This window comes from Camellia sinensis, chromosome 12, assembly GCF_055761805.1.
Source record: "Camellia sinensis isolate YWXY chromosome 12, ASM5576180v1, whole genome shotgun sequence".
NCBI lineage: Eukaryota > Viridiplantae > Streptophyta > Magnoliopsida > Ericales > Theaceae > Camellia > Camellia sinensis.
Window position 1 is genome coordinate 65,670,590 of NC_138972.1, and position 27,432 is coordinate 65,698,021.

At 47.5% G+C, this 27,432-nt stretch overlaps 1 long non-coding RNA gene across 1 annotated transcript; it reads right to left on the reverse strand.

Annotated features, from left to right (window-relative positions):
* Positions 1-24,482: 24,482 nt before the first annotated feature.
* Positions 24,483-25,514, reverse strand: LOC145804171 (uncharacterized). Its single transcript, XR_014345795.1, has 3 exons — positions 25,357-25,514; positions 24,670-25,263; positions 24,483-24,587 (listed from the first exon to the last, which is right to left on the reverse strand). It is a non-coding gene; the product is annotated as an uncharacterized LOC145804171 (long non-coding RNA).
* Between the last annotated feature and the right edge of the window lie 1,918 nt (positions 25,515-27,432).

Below are 27,432 nucleotides of genomic sequence, written 5' to 3' on the forward strand. Positions count from 1 at the left end.
TTTCATTGGTAGGAAGGTCGTAGAAGGGTGGGAGGCCAGTAATTGTTCTGTCAGCCAACTTTATCCCTTCATCGCCCTCCGTCGCCCGATTTTCCTCACTTCAAAGCCAATGTTGAACACCCTTGGGCCTTTTTCTTGAACCCTAAACCCCATATTTGTGATGTACACATCTGGGAGGCCACCAATATGTGGTGGCCGGCCATTAATCCTTTCTGACCCTTTTGAACCCCTCCTAAAAGTGGGTTGTTCTCTCTCTTGGTTCACTTTTTCCAGTGTTTAACCACAGGGTTGTGTTGTGCACACATCAGAGGATCTCTTCCTGTGGTGGCCGGCCACTAATTATACTTGAACCTTTTGACCCTTGGCCGGCCGGCCATGGGAAGTAGCCGGCCGGCCACCTACAACTGAGATAACTGGCTGGCCATGCTCCTGGTACCCTGTTCCTTACAGCTGTGTATCTGTTTTCCCCCCAGATTGTGTATCTGGGGGGGGTGCATTTTGGGGGGAAACTTGATTGTTTTCCCTCCATTTTCTTCCTCCATTCTCCCCCTCTTTTTGCCTATATAACCAGCCTCTAGCTCTGGTTTTAGGGGTTGGAGAATTGACCTAAGAGCTTTGCATACATACACCTTCCCCTCCTTCCCTTCCAAGCTCAAAACCCTCAAGCCTTACACCATTTTCTTCATCACCTCATAGCACCACATCCCCATCTTCCATTCCAGTAGCTAGAAGCTGATTTCCAGAGCTAAGGAACCACAAAACTCAAGCCAAGAGTTGTCAAAGAATTGGTCTACAAGGGTAAGCTCCATTCCCCTCTCTTTTGTCCGTATTTTGCATCCTATCTAAGCCATTCTTTCTTGCTGTTTTGGGCTCCGACCCTAACTTAAGTTAAGCTTATTTTGAGCTATTTTTCATGTTTCATTAAGGGCCTCTCACTGTTTGAGGCCTCCTTGGTGTACTTACTTCATTATCCCTCTTGTATGCCATTTTCTTGTGTAATATTTTTGGCCTATGTATAAACTGTTTTGAGCTCTATCATGAACTGAAAAGTTGCTTATTTTGAGACCTTATTCAATATTGTTGAAGGGCTCATTGCTGTTTGAGGCTTCTATCTTCCACTTGCCTTTATATATCTCTATTTTGGCTCCATTTTTGCATGATTTGTTAGCCTATTTTTCTTCTGTTTTGGGGCTGTGGTCCAAACTACAAATGGCCTTATTTTGACCCCATATTCATGTTTTATTAAGGGTATTTCATGGTTTGAGGCATCCTTTATACACTTTGTGTTATATCTCTCTTTTTGGCCTTGTTTTGCATAGCATTTTGAGCATGTTTGCATATTGTTTTGGGTCCGACCATCAACTGTAAAGTGCATCATTTTTGGCCTCTCTTCAACATTGTTGAAGGGCCCCTTCGTGTTTGAGGCCAGCAACCACCACTTGCTTCTTTGTCCCTCTTTTGGTCCATTTCTTGCATGAGGGTTTAGCCATACCTGTGTTGGTTTTTGTGGTTTGTTGTGTACTGTAAAATATCATATTTTTGGCCCCTCTTCAACATTGTTAAAGGGCCCTAATCTGTTTGGGGTCAGAAGCTGTGAGTTGCTTCTTTATCTCACATTTAGGGCCATTTTTGCATGCTAGTTTTGCCCTATTTGTGTTTGCTGTTTAGCCTTGCTTAGAACTGAAAACATGCTTGTTTTGGGGTTTCCTTGAATCTGTCTTTACATGTCATGATCAAATAATGCATGCTTAATGTAGCTACAAGTCATTTCATGTGCTTAATCTTGCATTTCGGGACCATTTTCATGCATCGGGTGTCATATTCCTATGATTCGGGGTTGTTTTGGGTCATGTTTTGCTACTGAAATTTGCATGTTTGCATATCACATTTCATGCCTTGCCAGGCCTCGTTAGAGTGGCATTTGGTGCCTTAGGATCGGTCCTCGGTTTGCGTGCATGCGTACACGCATCTCGAGTGTCTCATTTTCATCTGATGGCCTCCTATGTGAGTGTGGCTGAGGTCCACTCATGTTGGTGTAAGCCCATATTGCATTGTGTATGCCATTTCATTTCATAGCATTGTGTATGCTAGGTTGTATGTTAGAGCATTGTGCATGCCATGTTACCTCGTGCATTGTGTATGCCATTTCATAGCATTGTGTATGCTAGATTGTATCTTAGTCGCATTTCATGCATATCATGCATATTGCATTGTGCTTGGGATAGGAGTTAGCCCGAGCACGGGAAACGAGGTACGTTTCGTACTCCGAGTGACGGAACGTGTCTCAATTCCCCAGTCACCGACACTCCGGATTATCCATGATGGAGTTAGGTTTTTGTTTTGTTTACATGTGCATTCATTCTATATTAAGTTGCACATTTCGACTCCTTGGCCATCATGCATCGAGATGCGTGATTGGTGGCACGAGGATTGAGGCATGCATACATTTGTGAAAATACATTGTTATGCCCATTTCCTGCTCTCTGTTGCAGCAAATCAAGAATCAGCAAACTTCCGGAGCTTGGCGCGCTTTCCAATAATAAAGGCAAAACAGAGGCTAATCGGGGCATCCTAGTAGATTTTCACGCAAGGCAGCCCAGACATACACCATTCATCAGAGTCAAGGCAGTCCTTGGCTTGCATGCCAGTTTACAGCTTTTTCTTAGTTAATTTGTAAATTAATTAGGAATCTGTATATATTTGGACTGTATAATTTGGACTGTAATATTTGGACTGTACTATTTATTCGGACCCTCTGTGCGAGGGCATAATTGTAATAAGTGTGGGTAAGTGTGATCTACGTCTTCCAACCCCACGTCTTTCTTCCCTTTTATTTACCTGCTTATGATGGTTAGATTAGGGCACGTTTCAATTAGCATACAGTATGATAGCATGTTTGCATTCATTCATCTGTCTTGCATGCACTGGGCTTGGCGCATCATACTAACTGCATTGTATTTTCAATTCCAAATTGAATACATGTTAGCTGTAGCATTTCATATGCCATGTTTAGAATAGCCGAGCCTGCTATAGTTGCATTTTTGCATGTGTTGCATTAGGCACTTCTGTATAATTAGGATCATGCATGGATTTCTAATTAGCTTCTTTTTTGGCTTGGAGTACTCGGTGAGTTTTATGCTTTAGCATCCTTGCATGCGTGTGAGTGACTGCCATGAAAAGCATGCTTACCATGAGGCTAATTGCTTATGTGATATATCTGCCTGAATGCCTGTGGGTGAAGGTTGGGTTACTTAGATTGGAACAAATCATTGACTGTGAGTTTTAAGCCCACTAGATAGTGGCAAAACCATCTTTTCTTAAGCCCACCCGAGGGTGGCAAAATCTGCATTTCAAGCCTACTTGCGAGTAGCAAACCATCTTTCAAAAATAAACATGAAATGTTTTGTTCCAATTCGGGCGATCCAGTCTATACTTGTATGCTGTGCGCATCACGTGGTAAATCTAGGCTAATAACCGGAATAAGAACACACAATGTTTTCAAAACTAGATATCATGGTTAGTAGAGGCCGATCTTTGATCGGGCGAGCGGGGGTGCTCACGAAGTGACCTTCCCCAATCGTACCCAAGTTCCCGAGCCGAGGCAACTTTGGTGATGACGGACACGTGGCCTTAGGCAAACGAGTCAGGGTTTCCTAAATTTCCCCAAAATAAAACATTTAGGTGGCGACTCTGTATCTGGCAAAGCAGTCCATGTTTGGCACTTCTTTCAAAAAATCTGTTTTCTCAAAACGATTTGCCGGATTTGGACTCTTTGGTTCAGACTTAGAACCGTGACAATTTGAGAGTCCTGAGCTGTAGTGACCTCAAATGAACAGAACGGGAGCTCACCCTCCCGGGGCGTTCGGGGACGTCTACAATTTCTGGCGACTCTACTGGGGATTTAGAGAACTTGACTCGAACTCATGATATCTGTTTTTTACTACACTTGTGTGTTTCTTTGCATTGCATTTGCATTGGTGCGCCTAGGACACCGTGTTTGCCATCTGCTATTCCTGAACGGTTTGCCGGAGGCTTGTCTTGTCAAGGCATGACCATAAGGCTGACCGGTTGTGGGCTCTGCCAGTATGGGAACACAAACCCCGGTTTTACCGGGGCACCCTTTTGACCATTCGACCTAGTGCATATTCGGAATCCATAGTGACCATTCCAAGCTAGGACAGGTTGCTTACCCGATCATAAGTTGTTTGAAACCGCTGCGTGCGTAGTGAAACCCTAGCTCCTGACAAAATAGGACAGGGAAACCCTACCCCAACATAGGGGTGTTTTGGCTCTCACTTATCTGTTATGTGCTTTTAGAGTGCGTCTCTACAGGAATGCATGTATCAGTTTGCAAGTTTGGGCATCAGGCCTGCGGGCACCAGTTCAGTATTTTGGGATTCAGTTTACCTGAGGGTATCAGTTTACAGGCAGAATTCTGTAGAGGCACAATCATTCAGCTCTGCTCATATGGGTTATCGTGAAAACAGGCTGTGATGCTCTCTGTTTTCCCTTTTGCTAGGTAGTCCTGGAACCATAGCTTCAGAAGACTCCGATATCCCCCGGTTACAGTGGGCTAGTGCTGATAGACTTTGTTAGGTCAGAAGTTCGATTCAAGGGAAACCGGTGTTCTTTCGCTGAGGCAAGGTAAAGAAAAGCCGGTCAGGGCTCATCGTTTCATCTAATCCGTCAGTCGCCAGTCACATCACCTTTGTTCAGACTCAGCAGACCGTGATGGCACAAGGTTCGGAAGAATTTGTGGCCGTGATAGCAGCGCTAAATCAGGGAACTGCCAAGCAGGCTGAGACCAGTATTGAAACACAGCGCCCATCTGGGGCATCTGCCTCACATCCAGCTTTGGGACCCCAGCCGAACTTTGACCCAATTCTGCCAGTTGAAGATTTGCAGTATCCGAATCCTCGAGAAAGGTTGACTCAAGCTCAGGTGCTCAGACCCCTGGTGCAGCCTAATGAGAGAACTCAACCCTTTCATGTTGATGAGTTCAATCTGACCGCAGTGAAAATTGCGAACCTTGAGAAGCAGTTCAAAAAGGCACAAGGCCTTAACTCTATTCCAGACATTGAGGATGGGTACACCGAGTCTGCCGTACGGCTCCCGGACAGATTCAAAATGCCATATATTGACCGCTTCGACGGGTCTGGGGATCCAATGGTACATATCCGAATTTTCTTGGATGTCCTAAAGGCGATGGGTCTGACTAAGCCACAGAAACTCTCTCTGTATGGGAGAACCCTGTCGGGTGTAGCAGCCACTTGGTACGCTAAGTTGGAGAATGCAGTGAAGCAAAACTGGGAAGAATTGGCTGAGGCCTTTGTTGATCAGTATTCTTACAATACCCAGGTTGAAATGACCGTGCAAGAGCTTGAAACAACCCGCCAGAACCCAACAGAGCCTTTTGTGGAATTTGTTGCAAGGTGGAGGGCAAAGGCAGCACAGATGACAAATCGCCCTTCTGACAGAGATCAAGTGCAGATGATGGTGCGAAACCTCGAGCATGATATGTTGCAAAAGTTGATGATGGCTCCGCTATTCACTTTCAAAAGTTTGCATGAACTGGGGGTTCAGGTCGAGAATGCGTTCAACAGCGGGATCATTCCCAGAACAAGTGAACCGACAAGGAGGGCGATTGCAGGGAGTACCAATGCCATAAGTAGCACTATTCCCGAACCCACTGAAATCAATACAGTCGTCATAACCAACCCTTTTGCCAAACCAAGCCTACGACCAGCCAGCCCAGCCCAAGCTTAGGGCAGAACTTTCACTCCCCTCTATATGAGCCTGACTAGCGCACTAAAACTCCTGATGGAAAAAGGGCATCTCAAACCCCTCGATCCTCAACCTCTTCCCGACCCACTCCCAGCTAGACATAACCCCGCCAAGTACTGTATGTACCATCAGCAGTGCGGTCATGGCACTGACCGTTGCTACCGCCTTCGTCATGAGGTCCAAAATCTCATCGACAACCGGACGATAGCTCCACCTTCAGACCCCAATGACCAAACATCTCCTGCCTACCTCAATCTCATCCATATACTGCCATCCACCTATGACCCCAGCATATACATCACCCCAGCCCATCTACCCAAACCTGAGGTGTTTATCCCAGAAAGTATGGACTTATGCATGATGGGTGCACCTAAACCTCAATCATCTTAAGCCCGTGAGCCCACTACTTCTGAGCTGAAGAGAATGATCGAAGATCTTCAAAGGACTGTGACAGATTTGACCTCCGGGGCATTGGCTCCATCATCGACCACACCACATACCGGGAACTTCATGTCAAAAGGCTCCCCGATGTTGGGACGGGCTGCATTTGAGGAAGGCCAATCCCTTGGCAAAGTGGAGGCGAGTGGAAGGAACAAGATAGGGGCGGACATGGATCCCAATGAACATCTTCTGTTAGCTGTTGAGGCTTTGAAAGTCGAGGGACTGAACAAAGAGCAAGTCCTCGCAGTTGTTGCAAAAGCTGTAGATGACACTTTCGCTACTCAGGTTGGGGGCAGTCCGAATCAAAGGGAACATCGGGAGAAGGGCTGTCATACCAGAGACGATCCTGTTATCTCTAATCCTCCACTCGGAAGAGATCGGCAAACCAGGCCAGCACCTGCCAATCCCTTTGCTGGTGCACCCAGTAAAAATCCACAAGCCTTGAAGTACCAACCCCGAGATCGGAGGGTCTTCCATGCCCTCTATATGCCTTTGTCCAAAGCTCTCCAAATCCTTGTTGGACAAGGCCATCTCAAACCCCTTGAGCCTCGGCCTCTCCCGAACCCTCTTCCGGCTACACATGATACTACCCAGTACTGCGCGTACCATCAACAAACTGGCCATACTACCGACGACTGCTTTCGTCTTCGCCATGAAGTACGGGATCTATTTGACAATGGGGTCATCCTCCCGCCGAGCTTAGCAAAGTCTATCGGCACTAGATTGGTGAATTTGGGGGATAATGTTATGTGATCGGGAGATGAACCACCTGCGGGCGGCGCTCGATTAATTCCAGACGTGGGAATGGCACGCACTGTTCTGAGCAATGTGCAAATACCAGTTTTTGTGCTTTCTGACTTGGGTATCGGGTCAGTTTTGTTGTTTTGTTTTGAGTCTGTCTTTTTGTTTTGAGTCAGTCTCTTTTGTTTTGGGTCTTGTAGACACCCCATTTTTGACCGACCTTAAGACTCAGACATCACCGATTGAGCGCTCGGTGACGTTGCATATCGTGCTCGTTCAGAAGTCTCAGAGTCGCGGCCGTGAGCCCTGCCTCCAGACTTCCGAACCCTCTTCTGTGCCTTGTCTCGGTTTGCGAACCAGACTCGATTTTCTCTGTTTCTTTTCCTGAGGGGAAGGAGAGGTCCTGTAGACCATCTCTCAGTGGCCGTAGGCTACATTTTGTGGACATAGGCCATTTTGCCCATTTCGGAGTCCAGTTCCCGGTTTTCGGGACCGTAGGCCGTGTGCCTCGGTTCGGGACCGCTTAATCATCTCCTATTGCTCTGATTTTCGGCATACATCCTATTTAATCCCTTTTGAGGGACACTGGGGTCTGAGAAACCCACTTCGTGGCCGAACGCCACTTTCGGTGCTTAACAGCCCATTTTCGGGACCTCGAACTGCGCGTTTTGGTCCCCGAGCGTTCGTTTTGCAACGGTTTTCGTTCATTTTTGGCAGGTACCTCTGTTTTATCACCGGGGAGGTCATTGAAGGGTGGGAGGCCAGCAATTGTTGCAGCAACCAGTTATCTCTCCTCCGGAGCCTCCCGGCGCCCGTTTTTCCAACTTCCGGGCTAATGTTGAACACCCTAGGGTTAGTGTTGCCAACTTTCAACCACATATTTGTGATGTACACACATGAGAGGACCCTAAAAGTTCATGGCCGGCCATTAATTCAACTTGACCCTTTTGACCCCCTCCTTCCGGGCTAATGTTGAACCCCTTGGACCTTTTTTCTTGAACTTTGAACCACATATCTGTGATGTACACACATGAGAGGACCCTAAAAGTTCATGGCCGGCCAGTAATTCAAATTGACCCTTTTGAACCCCTCTTTTCGAGCTAGTGTTGAACCCCTTGGACCCACTTTCTTGGACTTTTAACCACATGGTTGTGTTGTACACACATAGGAGTACCTCACCAGTTGGTGGCCGGCCAGAAAATCTCATTGAACCTTTTGACCCCTAGCCGGCCGGCTAAGGGGTGTGGCCGGCCGGCCACCTGCAACAAAAGTACCAGGCCGGCCTGCTTCCTTGCACTGTACACTTTACAGCTGTGGAGTTGTTTCCCCCAGACAAGATCTTTATCTGGGGGATATTTCGTGGGGGAATGTTACTCTCCTTTTCCCCCACCTTTACACCCCTTCTTTGGCCTATATAGCAAGCAAGCCTTGTAGTATTTTGGGGTTAGAAAAACTCTCCTTCAAGCATCCATACTCAACTCCATCTTCATCCTTCTCAATTCTTTGAAAAACCCTAAATCCCTAACCATCATTCCTTCTACACCACCAAGCTCTACCACCACCACCTCATTTCCAGCAACAAGGAAGGTTTCTCAAAGGCCAAAGAAGCTGCAAATTCATCCAAGAAGCAACAAAAGTTTGAGTCTTCAAGGGTAAGTAATACTTTTACCCTTTTGACCCTTTTTCTTGATTTATTTGTAAGCCCCACTTGCTTTTTGTTTCAAGCTCCGGCCCTAACTGAAAAGGGCCCTCTTTTGAGCTCATCTTCACTTTTCATTAAGGGCTCAACCCTGTTTGAGCCCTCCATAATACACTTGCTTCATTGATCCTCTTATATGTCATGATTCTGCATGCTATTTTTGGCCCATGAGAAATCTGTTTTTGAGCATGTTGTAAACTGATATTAGGCTTATTTTGAGCCCCTCTTCAACATTTGAGAAGGGCTTAACATTGTTTGGTGCCTCCATGTGTCACTTGTAGTTATATCCCTTATTTGGCCCCATTTTTGCATAAATTGGTAGCCCCCTTTGCTTCTGTTTTTGGACCTTGGTCCGAACTGAAAGTGGCCTTATTTTGGCCTATAATTCATGTTTCATTAACATTTTTTTTCTGTTTGATGATTATTTTGTATACTTCATGTTATAGCCATTTTTGAGCCTTATTTTGCATCGCATTTGTATCATTTTTGTATACTGATTTGAGGTCTGCCATATACTGTAAATATTCATATTTTTGGTTCCTCTTCAATGTTGTAGAAGGAAATTTTTCAGTTTGGGTTTTGCTTATATCACTTGCTTCATTACCCCTCTTTTGGCCCCTATTCTTGCATGCCATTTTTGCCATACATATGCTTGCTGTTTGGCCATGTTTATAACTGTGAAAGTGCATCTTTTGGGACTGTCTAGCTTCTGTCTTTGCATTGCATGTCCATATTGTGCATGTTTAGCATAGCTATAGGCCATTTCGGGTGCCTAAATTCGCATTTCGGGACATTTCCTTGCATTTCATGTCATTTCGCTTCATTTCGGGACTGTTTTCCCCCATATTTTGTTGCTGAAATTCTGTTAGAATGATTGCCATCCATTCCATGTCATTTCATTGCATTCTGCCATTGGCTCGGTTTGCGTGCCCGTGTGCACGCATTTCGAGGCACTTCATTTTTATCCGCCGGCATCCTATGTGAGTGTGGCTGAGGCTCACTCATGTTGGTATAAGCCCATTTGTCATTTCCATGTCATTTCATTGCATTCCGCCATCGCCTCGGTTTGCGTGCCCGTGTGCACGCATTTCGAGGCACTTCATTTTTATCCGCCGGCATCCTATGTGAGTGTGGCTGAGGCTCACTCATGTTGGTATAAGCCCATTTGTCATTTCCATGTCATTTCATTGCATTCTGCCATCGCCTCGGTTTGCGTGCCCGTGTGCACGCATTTCGAGGCACTTCATTTTTATCCGCCGGCATCCTATGTGAGTGTGGCTGAGGCTCACTCATGTTGGTATAAGCCCATTTGTCATTTCCATGTCATTTCATTGCATTCCGCCATCGCCTCGGTTTGCGTGCCCGTATGCACGCATTTCGAGGCACTTCATTTTTATCCGCCGGCATCCTATGTGAGTGTGGCTGAGGCTCACTCATGTTGGTATAAGTCCATATCATGTTTCCATGTCATTTCATTGCATTCCGCCATCGCCTCGGTTTGCGTGCCCGTGTGCACGCATTTCGAGACACTTCATTTTTATCCGCCGGCATCCTATGTGAGTGTGGCTGAGGCTCACTCATGTTGGTACAAGCCTATATCACATTTTCATGTCATTCGCATTGTTTATGTCATCGCCTCGGTTTGCGTGCCCGTGTGCACGCACTTCGAAGCATCTCATTTTCATTGCATTCTGTCATCGCCTCGGTTTGCGTGCCGGTGTGCACGCACTTCGAGGCATCTCATTTTCATTGCATTTTTCTATCGCCTCGGTTTGCGTGCCCGTGTGCACGCATTTCGAGGCACCTCACTTTCATAGTATTCTGTCATTTTCTCGGTTTGCGTGCCCGTGTGCATGCATTTCGAGGCATCTTACTTTCATTACATAACATTTTACCATTGCCTCGGTTTGCGTGCCCGTGTGCACACATTTCAAGGCACCTCATTTTCATAACATTCTATCATTTTCTCGGTTTGCGTGCCCGTGTGCACGCGTTTCGAGACACCTCATTTTCTATAGCATCGTGTATGTTAGGATTGTATCTTAGTCGCATTTCATCCATATCATGCATATTGCATCGTGTCCGGAATAGGAGTTAGCCCGGGCACGGGAAACGAGGTACATTTCGTACTCCGAGTGACGGAATGTGTCTCAATTCCCCAGTCACCGACACTCCGGATTATCCATGATGGAGTTAGGTTTTAGCTGTAGTTTCATGTGCATTCATCCTATATTGAGTTGTGCATTTCGACTCCTCGGCCATCATGCCTCGGTATGCGTGATTGGTGGCACGAGGATCGAGACATGCATATATCTGTGCAAATACATTGCTATGCCCCTTTCCTGCTCTCTGTTGCAGCAAAACGAAGAATCAGCAACCTTTCGGGGCCTGGCACGCATTTCAAGAATAGGTGTAAACAGAGGCTAATTGGGGCATTCCGGTAGATTTCCGCGCAAGACAATCCGGACATGCATCATCCACCAGAAGCAAGGCAGTCCCTGGCTTGCATGCCAGTTTTATTTGCTTTCTTAGTTTATTCATTAATTAATTAGGATTTTGTAATATTTCGGACTGTAATATTCTTTTATTCGGGACTGTAATATTGGGACTGTATATTTATTCGGACCCTCTGAGCGAGGGCATAACTGTAATAAGTGTGCGTGAGTGTGATGTATGTCTTCCAACCCCACGTCTTTCTCCCTTTTATTTATCCGCTTATGATGGTTAGATTAGGGCATATTTAAATTAGCATACAGTATGATAGCATGTTTGCATTCATTCATCTGTTTTGCATGCACCGGGCTCGGCGCATCATACTAACTGCATTGTACTTTCAATTCCAAGTTGAATACATGGTAGTTGTAGCATTTCATATACCATCTTAGAATAGCCGAGCCTGTTATAGTTGCATTTTGCATGTGTTGCATTAGGCATTTCTGTATACTTAGGATCATACATGATTTCTAATGTAGTTTCTATTTTGGCTTGGAGTACTCGGTGAGCTTTATGCTTTAACATCCTTGCATGAGTGTGAGTGTTGCCATGAATAGCATGCTTACCATGAGGCTATGTGCTTATATGATATAACTGCCTGAATGCCTGTGGGTGAAGGTTGGGTTATCTGAATTGGAGTAAATCATCAAATGTTTTAAAGCCTACCTGCGGGTAGCAAACCATTTTCAAAAAAAAACAAACATGAAATGTTTCGTTCCAATTTAGGCGACCCGGTCTATATTTGTATGTTGTGTGCATCACATAGTAACCTAGGCTAATAACCGGAATAAGAACTCACAATGTTTTCAAAAATTGATATCATGATTAGTAGAGGCCGGTCTATGACCGGGCGAGCGGGGGTGCTCACGAAGTGACCTTCCCCAATCATACCCAAGTTCCCGAGCCGAGGCAACTTTGGTGATGACGGACACGTGGCCTTTTGGCACCGAGTCAGGGTTTCCTAAATTTCCCAAAATAAAACATTTAGGTGGCGACTCTGTATCTGGCAAAACAGTCCATGTTTGGCACTACTTTTTCAAAAATCTGTTTCTCAAAACGATTTGCCGGATTTGGACTCTTTGGTTCAGATTAAGAACCGTGACATTTAAGAGTCCGAGCTGTAGTGACCCCAAATGAACAGAACGGGAGCTAACCCTCCCGGGGCGTTCGGGGGACGTCTACAGTTTCTGGCGACTCTGCTGGGGATTTAGAGAACTTGACTCGAACTCATGATATCTGTTTTTTACTACACTTGTGTGATTCTTTGCATTGCATTTGCATTGGTGCGCCTAGGACACCGAACGGTTTGCCGGAGGCTTGTCTTGTCAAGGCATGACCATAAGGCTGACCGGTTGTGGGCTCTGCCAGTATGGGAACACAAACCCCGGTTTTACCGGGGCGCCCTCTTTGACCATTCGACCTAGTGCATATTCGGATCCATAGTGACCATTCCAAATTAGGACAGGTTGCTTACCCGTTTATAGGTTGTTTGAAATCGCTGCGTGCGTAGTGAAACCCTAGCTCCTGACACAATAGGACAGGGAAACCCTACCCCAATATAGGGGTGTTTTGGCTCTCACTTATCTGTTATATGCTTTAGAGTGCGTCTCTACAGGAATGCATGTATCAGTATATGAGTTTGGGCATCAAGCCTGCGGGCTTCAGTTCAGTATTATCAGTATCAAGCCTGCGGGCATCAGTTCAGTATTGACAGTATCAAGCCTGCGGGCATCAGATCAGTATATGAGTTCAAGTATCAGGCCTGCGGGCATCAGTTTAATACATGAGTTTCAGCATCAGGCCTGCGGGCATCAATTCAGTATTATGGGTATCAGGCCTGCGGGCATCAACCAGTAGTTGAGAACGAGTTATCTGCGGATATCAGATTCTGTTTTAGGGAACAGTGATACAGGGATAATAATCAGTGTTTGAGGACAGTGTGTTATTCAGCTTATTGACTGTGTGTTGATTATGCCCGACTGTGTGTCTTGCATTTTATTTTAAGCTGTTATGCTGCCCGTTTATCTGTTTATTTATTTCCTTTTCGCTTTATTTATCTTTTGCTAGGCCAGTTTTAGCACGATTGCTTCCAACCCGACAAGCATTCCCCAAGCACCTTGGACACGAGGTCGTCGACTCCATCGATCTGAGGATCTAATCGACGGACAGCCAGTGTTCCATTCTTTACCCCCTGTTACCAGAAGGAAGCCGAAAAGGCGCAGTGTGTCAGAACAGAGGTTGTCAGAGCAGTGGGTTACTTCATCTGAGGACCACAGGACTGAGGTCTCAATTACTGCTGTAGAAATAGACATACCAGTTAGACAGATGGATCAACAGAATACATCAGGGATGAAGGCTCTAATGCGCCAGATGCAGGAAAGCATGAGACAGATGCATGATGATGCCACCCGTCAAACGGAGTTTTCCAAACAGCAGGCCGCGATCATGGCCCAACAGGCCGAACTAATCGCCAGGCTGCAACAGCAGAATACAGCATCTGCTTCACAACAAATTCCTCCTCCGGCAGGGGCTCCGTTACCTGAGCAGGCACCTACTGTTCAGAACGCCCCACCAAATGCCCAGAATACCCTACCAAATGTCCAAAACTTACAAGAGGACACGAGTCTTCCAACGGGGCCAGCTCCGCCCCCGCTTCCCCCACAACTGTCCAAGGTCCATACATCTAATCACCCGGACTCTCCATTCGAGGTCGAGGTTGATCACACAGCTCTGAAGTTGAGCCAACTGGAGAAGCTCTTTAAGAAATCCCAAGGGGTCAAGGCTATGCCGGATATCGAAGATGGATATACCGAGGAGGCCGTAACACTCCCCGATAGGTTCAAAATGCCACAAATCGACCGTTTTGATGGGTCCGGCGACCCCATGGTCCATATTCGACTGTTCGCAGACGTCTTGCGGCCAATGGGCCTAACACGACCACAGAAGCTCTCATTATTCGGCCGAACCCTGTCGGGTGTGGCCTCTCATTGGTACACAAGATTACAAGATGAAGTGAAAAAGAATTGGGATGAAATGGCTGAGGCCTTTGTCGCGCAATATTCATACAACACTCAGATCGAGATCACAACTCGTGATCTCGAAACGACAAGGCAAGAACCCAAAGAATCTTTTTCGGACTTTGTGATCCGATGGAGGGCGAAGGCGTCAATGATGACTTTAAGGCCCACGGACAAAGATCAAATTCGGATGATTGTGCGCAATCTCCACCCAAAGCTAATGCAGAGGATGATTGTAGTCCCCTTCCCTACTTTCGCAGATTTACATGATATGGGGGTGCAAATCGAAGACGCAATGAAACAAGGTCTGTTTGACCATGACAGGGAACAACCGAGGAGGACGTTTAACCGTAACAACAATGCGGGCCCGAGTGGCGCTGCAAATACAAGAGCCTCGAAAGTTGGTATGGTCACCACCACTCCCCCTTCCCCTCCAAGGCCCATGACTGCCACACCCTTCTCCGGCGCGTCCGGAAGCAACACACAAGCCAACAGATTCCAACCGCGAGGCCAAAGAACCTTTACCCCACTATATATGCCTCTGACCAAAGTTCTGGGAATATTGATCAGAAAGAATCATTTAAAACCCCTAGAACCAAAGCCATTACCGAATCCACTCCCCCCCTCTTACGACCCGTCAAAATACTGTGCGTATCACCAACAACACGGTCATGACACCGACCGTTGTTACAGATTGCGTCATGAGATCCAAGATCTTATTGACAAACAAGTGATCGCACCTCCTGATAAACCCAATGTCACAACCAACCCTCTCCCACCACATAACCAAGCTCCTCCTCCCAAAAGAATTAACTTTATCCAGACTGGGGTCGCATCTTACGATCCTAGCATCTATATTACACCCACCCACCTACCCAAGCCGGAGGTGTTCCTCCCCGATTGCACTGATTTCTTGTGCATGGTGGACATCTCCAAAACCCAACCAGAACCGGTGGTGGTGACCGTCGAAGACGGAGCAGGGCAGATTTTGGGAGGAAATGAGATTGTTGAATCTGAAACTGGGCAGAATTTTGTCGGGGGAGCCTATGATCCAAGCAAGTACATCCTATCAATGAGCCGAATTGGGCTAAGTGTAGAATTGCCAAAGACAGGAGAACTATGCATGATCCGGGGGGATGGATCTGGGCTATGGGCAGATGAGCTGACAGCCGTAGAGGAGGACTTTGCTAACTTGCAATTTCTCGAGGACCAGGAACTGGGGGATGCGTCGATTAACTGGTATGATTATGAGGGATCAGAGGAGGCCACGGGATGGCTCGAAGATCAACCGGATGCAGTGGGGGAAACCCAACCAGAACAGAGCCCGGCAGGGGCAGAAATATCAGTTGTGGCCGGAACGGCCGAAAATCAAGTTGTACCGCCGGAGAGCGCCGGTGTAAAGAATTCCGCTCGGGACACGGGCATTATGGATATGGGAACTATTAAACAAACAGCTGTACTGACGTAGCTGGAACAAGGAAAGTTTGAAGAGGCTGAGAGAATTAGAAAAGCTAAAGGCCCTGAGGGGACCGAAAGTGCTGTGTGCACGAAGACAGACAATGCTGCGAGCATATGGACAGAGAGCACTGAGAGTGCGAGTGGACCGGAGCCAGACAGGTGTCTGTTGGCTGCCAGCGGAATGTGGTGGGAAGATGACGACTTGTGTCTTGCCCACACCGATGAAGACTGGGGAAGTGGCCAGCCGGATGATACTTGGTATCTTGATGAAGTGGACCATATGACAAGAAGTGGGCGGTACTTCAAACCCCCACACCTGGATCAACCCGAGGCATCCGGGAAAGATAGAGAAGCGGAGAGACAGAAGGAGAAGCAGATTGAAGAGGAAGCTGTGCTGAAACAATTAAAGAAAATACAAGCAGACATCTCCATCTGGGGACTGCTAATGGCATCACGAGTACACAGAGAAGCTGTCCTATCTGCTATGGACAAGTCCAAACTCTCCACAGACACCACGCCTGAACAGCTGGTTGGGCTGGTTTTTCCGGGAGGAGGTTCCCCGGCATTAACCTTTTCGGACAAGGAACTACCGCCTGAGGGCACAAGTCATAACAAACCTCTCTATATTTCTGTGGAATGTAGAGATAAGTGGATACCGGTGGTACTTGTTGATACCGGGTCTGCGATTAATGTCTGCCCGACCAGAACGGCATATGCAATCGGGTTGAAACTCGTGGACTTCGTCCCAACTACCCAAGTGATCAGAGCATACGATAATACCAGCAGAGAGGTGATGGGGACTGTTAAAATTCAAACCAAGGTTGGTCCAGGACAACACAGCATTGAATTTCATATCTTGGACGTTCCTGCAACCTTTAACCTACTTTTGGGGCGACCGTGGTTGCACCAGGTCAAAGCAGTCTCTTCCACTCTACATCAGATGCTAAAGTACCCCCACGGGAAAGGGGTGGCGATCGTTTTTGGGAATTCATCAATCCATCCGCCGCCGGAAGTGTCTACACCTGTCTTGGAGATTGAGCACGGCACGGAGGATGTGTTTTTGTCGGGGTTCACTTTGGCCGAGGCTCAAGTGGTGCAGAATGTCATGGCTGTGAATGAGGGCATGTATGTTAGTGCTCAATCTATATACCTCATGAACAAGCTAAAACATACCCCCGGGATGGGATTAGGGAGAAGCGGCCGGAAGGGCGTCTCAGTTTTGGCCGAAGTGCCACACAACCCTTACGCCTTTGGACTGGGTTATCTGCCCACCAAAGAGGATTGGGTGAGGAAAGGAAAAGAAATGGCCGGAAGGGCCAGGGCAAAGAAGGCCGGGAAGCCATTTGATTTAATGCACAGGCCCATCTGGGGTACCCTAAACGGACGTTTCGTCCGGGAGGGGGAAGATTTTCCATTCTGCGGCTTCCCGGAGCCATGGCTAAACGCGGAGGGGACGCGCGTGCCTGGTTTTGAAATCTTCTTCGACATACAATTATCTAGGGATGACGTTGCCGAAGCGCAGACAGACCCACCAACTGAGGTTGAGCAATGTGAAGCAGTGGATCCTGAGAGCACAGAGCTTGAAATGGGGGTAGCACTGGCGAGTCTACTATCAGATCCTCCGATCAGCCAAGAGTGCTTGGGGGATAACTCTTCGGTTTCTGTGATTGGAGATGAAATAGCTACGGGCTTTCCAGCGCCGATCTTGGATGCATCTATCGCACCTTCTCTCATCTGGCAGTATGAAGAAGGCTTTTTATCTAGCAGTTCCGGGTCAGGTAGTGAGCCGGAATCTGATTCTACCGAATCTTGTGCATCGGAATCAGATTCCAGCTCGACTGAGTCTGAGTCCGGTATTCCTGGGGGTGATAACCCGGATACCACAGTCCTGTCTAGGTCGTCTTTTTCATTTTCTTTTGAGTCTGTTGTAACAGAGGAATCTGACGGCTTGGAAATATTTAATGAGAATGATGTGGATGTGGTTTCCGAGTATTTTTCTGTGCCTTTGATTTATTGCTTAAATCAGGATTTTCAAAATTTTGATGAAAACAGCGACGAAGAAATTCCCCCAGTTTTGCAACGATTAATTGATCAGGAGCAGGAAAGATTTGTTAAACCTTTAATGGATGAAATCACTACTGTGAATGTTGGTACTGAGAAGGACCCGCGGCTAGTCCAGATCGGGTCCACGTTGTCTTCAGAGGAGCGCGAGCGCTTAGTCGCTTTATTAAAAGATTTCAAAGATGTTTTCGCGTGGTCCTACGAAGACATGCCTGGAATCGATCCTGAGATTGTACAGCACCGGATCCCTCTTGATCCCGAGGCCCGACCTGTCAAACAGAAACTCAGAAGGATTCGCCCGGACTGGGCTCTCAAAATTAAGGAAGAGGTCACCAAGCAAATTGACGCAGGGTTCCTGCTGGTATCTGAATATCTAACTTGGTTGGCCAATATAGTTCTGGTGCCAAAGAAGGACAGCAGAATTCGGGTCTGTGTAGACTTCAGAGATTTGAACAGGGCCAGTCCGAAGGACGACTTTCCCTTGCCACACATTGACGAATTGGTGGATTTCACGGCAGGACACGCCTTGCTTTCGTTTATGGATGGTTTCTCAGGCTATAATCAGATAGTAATGGCACCCGAAGACCGGGAGAAGACTGCGTTCACTACCCCGTGGGGTACATATTGTTATCGAGTGATGCCATTCGGGTTGAAAAATGCTGGAGCTACGTATCAACGGGCAGCAACTACAATATTGCATGATATGATCCATAAGGAGGTCGAGGTGTATGTGGACGACATGATTGTCAAGTCCAAAGATAGAGAGGGCCACTACACCGCCTTACAAAAATTCTTCCAAAGGATCAAAGAGTTTCGGCTGCGACTGAATCCCCAGAAATGCACGTTTGGTGTTACAGCAGGGAAGATGCTAGGGTTTCTGATCACACAAAGGGGCATCGAGGTCGACCATTCCAAAATCAAGGCCATCTTAGAAATGCCACCACCAAGGACTGAAAAGGAGGTGCGAGGCTTTCTGGGTAAAGTGCAATTCATAGGACGGTTTATTTCTAAATTAACCTTGACTTGTGAACCACTTTTTGGTCTCCTGAAGAAAGGAAAGAAATTCCAATGGGACGGCCGATGTCAAGCAGCTTTTGAGCAGATCAAAGAGTATCTACAGAACCCACCCGTGTTGTCACCGCCAGAGCCGGGGAGACCGTTGATACTGTACCTTTCGGTAACTGAGACTACCATGGGCTGCATGCTCGCGCAGGAGTCAGAAGACAAAGTGGAAAGGGCCATATACTATCTGAGCAAAAAGATGCTGGATTACGAGACCCGCTATACACCGCTGGAGAAGGCTTGTTTGGCCTTGGTATGGGCAACCAGGAAGCTACGGCACTACCTGTTAGCCCACTCTGTAATGTTGGTTTCGCGTTTGGATCCCATCAAATATCTTTTCGAGAAACCAGCACTTACGGGTAGGCTAGCTCGATGGCTGCTGTTGCTCTCCGAATTTGATTTGAAGTATGTAACGCGCAAGTCAGTAAAAGGTAGAGCGGTAGCGGAGTTCCTTGCCGACCACCCGGTTAAGGGGGATGAAGCGGTTGAGTATCTATTCCCAGATGAAGCTATTCTACACGTCGAAGATGAAACTTGGACGATGTACTTTGACGGAGCGTCAAACCAGTATGGGTATGGAATAGGGGTGTTGCTGATAGCGCCTGATGATTCCCGTATTCCTTTAGCATTCAAGCTCCGGTTCAAAGTCTCCAACAATGAAGCAGAGTATGAGGCATGTATTGCTGGCCTGGAAGCAGCCCTGGAATTAGGGGCAAAACGGCTGGACGTCATTGGGGACTCGAACCTTGTTGTGTCTCAAGCAAAAGGAGATTGGAAGGTCAATGAGGAAAGGATGATAATCTACCACCAAACCTTGGATCTGCTAATTCCTCGGTTTGAGAAGCTAAATTTCACCCACCTCGTAAGAGAGAACAACAGGTTTGCAGATTCACTAGCAACTCTATCTTCTATGATAGACATCCCGTCCGGAGTCCGGATGCGTCCAGTCATTATTGATCAGAAGTTCGTGCCGGCATACGAATCGATTTCCGCCATAGATGAAGTTCAAGACGGCAACCCCTGGTACTACGACATCTGGAACTTCTTAGAAAAGGAGACATATCCACTAGGGGCAAATGCCAAGGATAAGAGGGCTGTCAGAAGAATGGCTGCTCAGTTTATCATCTGCGGGGGTAAGCTGTACAAAAGGGGCCATCTGGGAATGCATAAGCTCTGTGTCGAAGCTGAAGAGTCAAAACGCCTGATGGAAGCCATCCATGGGGGAGAGTGCGGAGCACATATGAATGGAGTAATGCTGGCCAGAAAGATCCTCAGACAGGGCTACTACTGGTCAACCATGGAGGAGGATTGTATTAGCTTTGTTCGGCGATGCCACAAGTGTCAAATCCATGCAAATCGCATGAACATCCCGCCGTCAAAACTGTACAACATGACTTCGCCGTGGCCTTTTTCAGTCTGGGGAATTGATGTGATCGGAGCTGTTACCCCAAAGGGGTCAAACGGGCATGAGTTTATCCTAGTAGCGATAGATTATTTCACAAAGTGGGTCGAGGCCCAATCATACGCGGTGTTGAAGGCGTCACATGTCGCAAAGTTCATCAGGAACAACATCATCTGTCGCTACGGGGTGCCAAACGAGATAATTTCAGATAATGGTTCCCATTTCAAGAAGGAAGTGATAGACTTGTTGGAGAAATACAATGTGGCTTTTCATAAGTCATCTACATACAGGCCGCAGACCAATGGAGCGGTTGAGGCCGCCAACAAGAATATCAAGCATATACTACAGAAGATGGTGGAAACCTATCGAGATTGGCCAGACAAGCTGCCATTTGCTCTGTGGGGCTACAGGACTTCAATCAGAACTTCTACTGGAGCAACTCCATATTCATTGGTCTATGGAATGGAGGCTGTTCTACCCATTGAGATTGAAGTTCCGTCGTTACGAGTATTGGCTGAATGCCAGATAGCCGAGGCAGATTGGCAGCAAAGCAGATTCGAAGAACTCATGCTCTTTGATGAAAGAAGACTGAAAGCACTGTACCACATCCAAGGCTATCAACGCAGAATTGCCCGGGCTTTCAACAAGAAGGTTAAGTCCAGGAATCTGAAAGAAGGAGATTTGGTGCTCAAAGACAACCGAGCTCCCATCCACGACCCAAGGGGCAAGTTCAAACCTAATTGGACTGGTCCTTACATCATCAAAGCTATCTGGTCAGGTGGGGCTGTGGTTCTGATGGATCTAGATGGCTTGGAGTTCTCACAACCGATCAATATGGACAAGTTGAAGAAATACTATCCTTGAGAGGCTCGCTAGGCCGAAAACCCGAAAGGGCGACCTAGGCAAAAGTCAGAGCACAAAAAATTAGAAAATATAAAAACTGAGCTCGCAAGGTTGAAAACCCGCAAATGGCGGCCTTGGCAAAAGTTAGAGCGCAAAAGGAGAGTGAAAATACTCGAGTGAACCTTAGCCTGAACTACGTAAGGCTTGATTCCCATCTTTGGGATACGTAGGCAACTTCACCTTGAAGTTCAGCCATAAACTTTTCCCCGATCAACTCTGTCCATTTCGATCATCTCAGTCATCTTTATCCATCAGCATTTATCGTGATCTCCGGTACAGTGCTGTTCAAACTAGGGGCAACTTTCCGTTGCCGCGACGGTGCAAAGTTACTCAGACAAGGGGCAACTTTCCGTTGCTTTGCAGTGCCGCATTGTTCTTCAGACTAGGGGCAACTTTCCAGTTGCGGGGATCTGGGATTGTGCATCTCAGTGACAGATTTTCGGCGTGTCCAATTCTGATCCACATCGAAAATAGTTTTGAAAAGTTTTAATAAAAGTTGACTTTGTTCAAATCAATCTTTTTACGACTAAGACCATTTTTGGACCAAAAACGAAAAATTTTCAGTACCACAACTGTCAATTTCATTGATTTCAAAACTGAGTTCTCCTGCTCTTGCATTACAATCGAGGTTGCTTTTTTAGTACATTCATAAAGAAAACTTGAAAATGCTAAATAAGCAATAAATTTGGGGCATAGTTGAATCAAGTATCTCTGCGTCCCCTCCCAGAGCTGGACGAAGCATCTGATGCCAAGCTGGGCCCAACCTGTGCCTCCTCATTGAGCCAATCCACGCACTCATCGGACAAAGTGCAACTGAAAGTTGAAGCAGGGGCCAGGAGCTCTCTAGTCCTCCATGCTGTGGCATATCGGGCAAGCTGTGCACCCCGGATCGGGAAAGCGGCTGGGTACTCAATCCCCTCCGGCGGGCAGGTCTGATCATGACCAAACTGATGCAGGAACCGGAATGGAAAATAGAATACGCAGTGGGTTAGACCAATCAATTGGATCCCAATCAGCCGAGACATACTATAGCTCATTACCGGGAGGTTGAGCCAAGGGCAACGCCAAGCAATGCCGTCTGCGGACAAATTGCACATCCAATCGAACCACCACCTTTCGTCAAGAGCATTGACTAGGCGCTGCCGAAAGAAGTAGCCTCGAGCTGAATAAGCTGGGCAAGAGTCCACAACCTGCAACTTATCCATTAACCATACCTAGGGGAGGGATGGAAAATGAGAGAATAAAGAACAGAGAGATGTACGATGAGAGAAAAGTGAGACAAGGGTTTTGTGAGAAAAACCGAGCCTGAGGGTCGAGTGATGTGAGCAAATATATATGTGAGGTCGGGTGGGAAACATTACCTGCAGTAGCAGCGGACTCCCAGCAAACCTAGTCGCCTCCCGGCGATAGACAGAATCTAAGCCCATCAGTGTCTCGGCCAAGGTCATGGCAATACAGCTCTTTCCTTCTCTCAAACCTTGGGCGACTTCAATCAGGCGAATGCTAGCCCCGCCGAAGCCCGAGGAAAGCAGAAAGTGAGACAACAAACATAAGCAGAGGGCGTGTTGCCGGAAACCCTGCCAATAATGGTTGCTGCGGTCACCAGCGTCGGAAAAACGATGGATCAAGCCGAGGATGTCCAGTTCCCCACTGCAGATCAGAAACCGAGCGTCATGCGCCGTGAGCCCACACATCCGCCCTAAAGCCTGGGCGTGACCAAAACGGAGCTGGGGCAAGATCACTTCAGAGCACTCAGACTCCATCAAAACCTGAAAATCTTCGAAAGTGGGGCACATCTCTTGGCCGCCAAAGCTAAAAACATGCGTCACTGGATTCCAGAACCTTGCCGCGGCATGGAAAAAAGAAAGATGTAGCGGAGTACGACTCAGCGTGAATAGTGCATTCAAGCCGAAACCCCGGAAATTCAGCTTTTCCGAGCCATCTAGAGAAGAAATCCAAAATGTGATATTTTCTGCGAGAAACGCCTCCATCTTTGGCTAAAACCAAGATGAAATGAATGTTCCCGAAGTTGAGGCTTTTATAGAAGGAAAAACACTATTCATGGGGACACGTGTCAAAAATCTGGAGGCTGCAGGACTGAGTGGCCGGCCAGCCACCTTTTCTGGCTGGCCAGCCATTTACTTTTTTCAGAAATGGCCGGCCAGCTGTCTCTCTCCACCAAAAATGGCCGGCCGGCTCCCAGGGATGGCCAGCAATGCTGCAGTGTACCCCCCTGGCCCTGTTTTACCCTTTGAGGAAAGTTTCAAGCATTTCCATGTAACGGGAGAATCAAAGGCCTTCATCTCCCTCCGTTTCGGATGCGTTCCGATGCCCAGATCGTCAGAAGTACACTTTGTTGTTGTTGAGTTTTGTTTATCGAGTTGTCGTTTTGCTTATCGAGTTGTTTGTCGAGCGGACGTGTTTTGTGTTTTTGAGTTATTGCTCTCTGTTTAAGCAATTTTTGTTAAAGTCTGGTTTATTTGTGTTGTTGCATTTTGCTTATCGAGTTGTAAACTTTCTAAGGTCCTGTTGTATCTTAGTAAGTTGAGTTGTTTAGTTTGTTGCGTCGGTTCACTACCTGACTTGGTGATTACACAATGCACATTTCCATTCAATTTCATTTTTGTGCGAAATAATTGATGCGATACGATGCTAAAAGTTTAAAATACAAACACCTTTTCAAAAGCTATTTCATTCCATCATGCTTTACAACAAACAAAGGTACAAGTTTTACGAAAAAATAAAACTGCCTAACAATGTGCAAAGTGCTACAAACTACTAGCAAAAAGAAAAATAAAGCAGGAAATAGCAACATCAAAGTCCTCGGGAGCGGGAACGAGAAGCACGCCTCATCCTCTTTTGCGGGACAATCTTCGCACCACCATCTGAGTCGGAGCTGTCATCCTCAGGATCCCCCTCGGCCTCGCCTCTATTCCCCGAGCCAAAACCGGAGCCCCCCTCCTCAGCAGATGTCTCTGACTGACGATCGGTAGCCTCCTCCTCCTCTTCTACATCCTCCTCCTCCTCATCAGGCTCCACCTCCACAACGTGAGCCCTGCGTCTGCGGACAGGCCCCCCTCGAGCTCCTCGAAAAGGCCTAGATGGCCCGGCTCCTCGGGAAGGCCGAGATGACCCAACTCCATGAAAAGGCCCAGATGGCCCAGCTCCCCAATGAGGCCCAGATGGCCTAGCCTGCGACTGACCGGACCATGAAGGCATCTGAAAACAAAGAGTTCAATTCAAATGCATCAGTCCAAATGTATACATCAGATGCAGATACAAGCAAAGGCTACATGAAGTGGGTGCGTGTGAATACAGAATGCAAGTGGGGTGTGTGTTAGATGTGCTCTACACAAGTAGTCTATCGATGCAGTAGAAATCAGCATGTCATCAGAAGTATGATAAATGCCAGAAAACTGAAGGGTACCTGAATGCCCGCGACAGACAACTGTGCCTCCCTACGCAGGACCATGCCCTCGAGTGTGGCCACCAGTCCAACCACCTCCTCCACGTACCCTCGCGATGGCTGCAAAAATGAGCTCATAATCATCAGTGAACAGAAGAGTGTCTAAACATCTGAATGATGAATGAAAAGAAGTGGAGCATACCGGCGGTGAGTCCGGATCAATGGCGTATCGATCACTGGGCATCGGAGGCTCTAGTGGAATCGGAGTCGGAGAGCTAGCCCCATACTGCCACGCCATCAACTCAGTAGGCATATCTGGCCATCCGGGATGAGGATGAACCGACGGAGCCGGAGGAACCGGTCTACTCCCACCTCTAGATGTACCGGCCCTGCTAGTAGAAGGGGCGTCTGCAGCCCGAGCCCGAGCCTGGTCCGAGGATGACATGCCGGCAGGCCTCATCATCGGGATACGAGCTTCCGTCAATGGAGGCATCAAATATATGTGACGGTAAGTGGCGTAGTCCCCCTCCTCAATGTATAGTAAAGCATCACTGCCCAGCATGGCGCCGACTACCTCTGAGTAAGAGAGCCTATCAGCAGTCCGCATACTGGCTGGGGGTACTGCGGGAATATCCTAAGAAAGATACCCCCATACCTGGCGCAGAAAGCGTTCCCCCAAGAACCATGCCCTGCCAACTGGCCCTTCGAGCAGGACACTATACTGGGAAATGCCCGACGCTCCGGTATACTGAAGTCGGAGGCCGTCACCCAAGGACACCCAGGGCTGCCATGTAATCTGCGGATGATGAATGCATAAACCAATCAGAAATCGAGAATATACAGAGCAAATCAAAGATGAGAATGAAAAGAACTGAAAGTTCTGAAGTACCTCTGAATGTCGCACAGTGTCAAAGTACTGTCGCAGGCGAATGAGGGTCTCTCGAGGCCTCGGCCGGTGTGGGCCCTCGAACACCAATGAATATGGGGTCATGGGAATCCCTACCACCTCCAGCTCTGGGGCTAATGATGGGAAGTATACATAGACCCATAGCTGAGAAAGGCAATGCAGAATGTAAGTACGAAATGCTGAGAGCAAAATACAGACTGTAAAAGTGCGCTGTGTGTGTGCAATGTACAAGTAATGAGAAGCAGAAATGTAATCAAGGGGACAGAAAGTACCTCCCAGGCTCTCCAGTAGCCGCCAAGTAAATCGTCCCGCCCGCGGGAGGTCGCGCTCATATAAAAGTAAAGGGTAGCCAGGCCGGCGCCACCCCAGTCATAACGATGGACCTGTGATAGGTCAACCAGAGCGCTCAGCAGGTATAGCCCAACTATGTTCCCTCTGTCGGCGAACAGGGTAGTCCCGAAGAGGAACATCAGGAAACCACGGGCATACTGCTCCGTCTCCTCGGGACTCTCAGGCACCATCTCCGCCCGCCGGAAGTGGGAGGAGAACCAAGTGTATCGGACTCTCCCAGAGACCCTGTCAACAGGTGGGTGAGCCCCCAATAGATACATCCAGGCGGCCTCCCACTCGCCCATATCCTCATCGTAGGGGATGGACCAACCTCCGACGTCTAAGCCGGTCAATACAGCGAAGTCAAAAGGGGTCATGGTCATGTCCCCGGTAGCAGAGAAATGAAAGGAGTTGGTGGTGTCCCACCATCTCTCTACCAAGGCTGCCATCAGCGTCCTCCTGGCAGGACAACGTGACAACCCGACGCAAAAGGGTCCGAATCCTGCCAAATCTACCAAATCTCGGACGGCCTCCGGGAGCTCGGCATACCAATCCCGCGCGATGGTAGAACCATACCCTCGCACACTGCGGGAACCAACCTGCATTCAGAATGAATACGTGTGTCAATAATGAAATGAATGGGCTGTGTGCCAATGGAATGAAATGGACTGTGTGCCGATGCAGTGAAATAAGCTACATGCAAATTCTAATATGGGCTGCGTGTTCAGAAAATTTGAAGTTTGGGCTGCGTGTTCAACTTTCAGTTAAATTGTGGGCTGCGTGTTCACTATCTATCTGGGCTGCGTGTTCAGAAAATTTGAAGTTTGGGCTGCGTGTTCAACTTTCAGTTAACTTGTGGGCTGCGTGTTCACTATCTATCTGGGCTGCGTGTTCAGAAAATTTGAAGTTTGGGCTGCGTGTTCAACTTTCAGTTAACTTGTGGGCTGCGTGTTCACTATCTATCTGGGCTGCGTGTTCAGAAAATTTGAAATTTGGGCTGCGTGTTCAACTTTCAGTTAAATCGTGGGCTGCGTGTTCACTATCTATCTGGGCTGCGTGTTCAGAAAATTTGAAGTTTGGGCTGCGTGTTCAACTTTCAGTTAACTTGTGCGCTGCGTGTTCACTATCTATCTGGGCTGCGTGTTCAGAAAATTTGAAATTTGGGCTGCGTGTTCAACTTTCAGTTAAATCGTGGGCTGCGTGTTCACTATCTATCTGGGCTGCGTGTTCAGAAAATTTGAAGTTTGGGCTGCGTGTTCAACTTTCAGTTAACTTGTGGGCTGCGTGTTCACTATCTATCTGGGCTGGGTGTTCAGAAAATTTGAAATTTGGGCTGCGTGTTCAACTTTCAGTAAAATCGTGGGCTGCGTGTTCACTATCTATCTGGGCTGCGTGTTCAGAAAATTTGAAGTTTGGGTTGCGTGTTCAACTTTCAGTTAACTTGTGGGCTGCGTGTTCAGAAAATTTGAAATTTGGGCTGCGTGTTCAACTTTCAGTTAAATTGTGGGCTGCGTGTTCACTATCTACCTGGGCTGCGTGTTCAGAAAATTTGAAGTTTGGGCTGCGTGTTCAACTTTCAGTTAAATTGTGGGCTGCGTGTTCACTATCTACCTGGGCTGCGTGTTCAGAAAATTTGAAGTTTGGGCTGCGTGTTCAACTTTCAGTTAAATTGTGGGCTGCGTGTTCACTATCTAATCTGGGCTGCGTGTTCGGAAAATTCAAAATGTG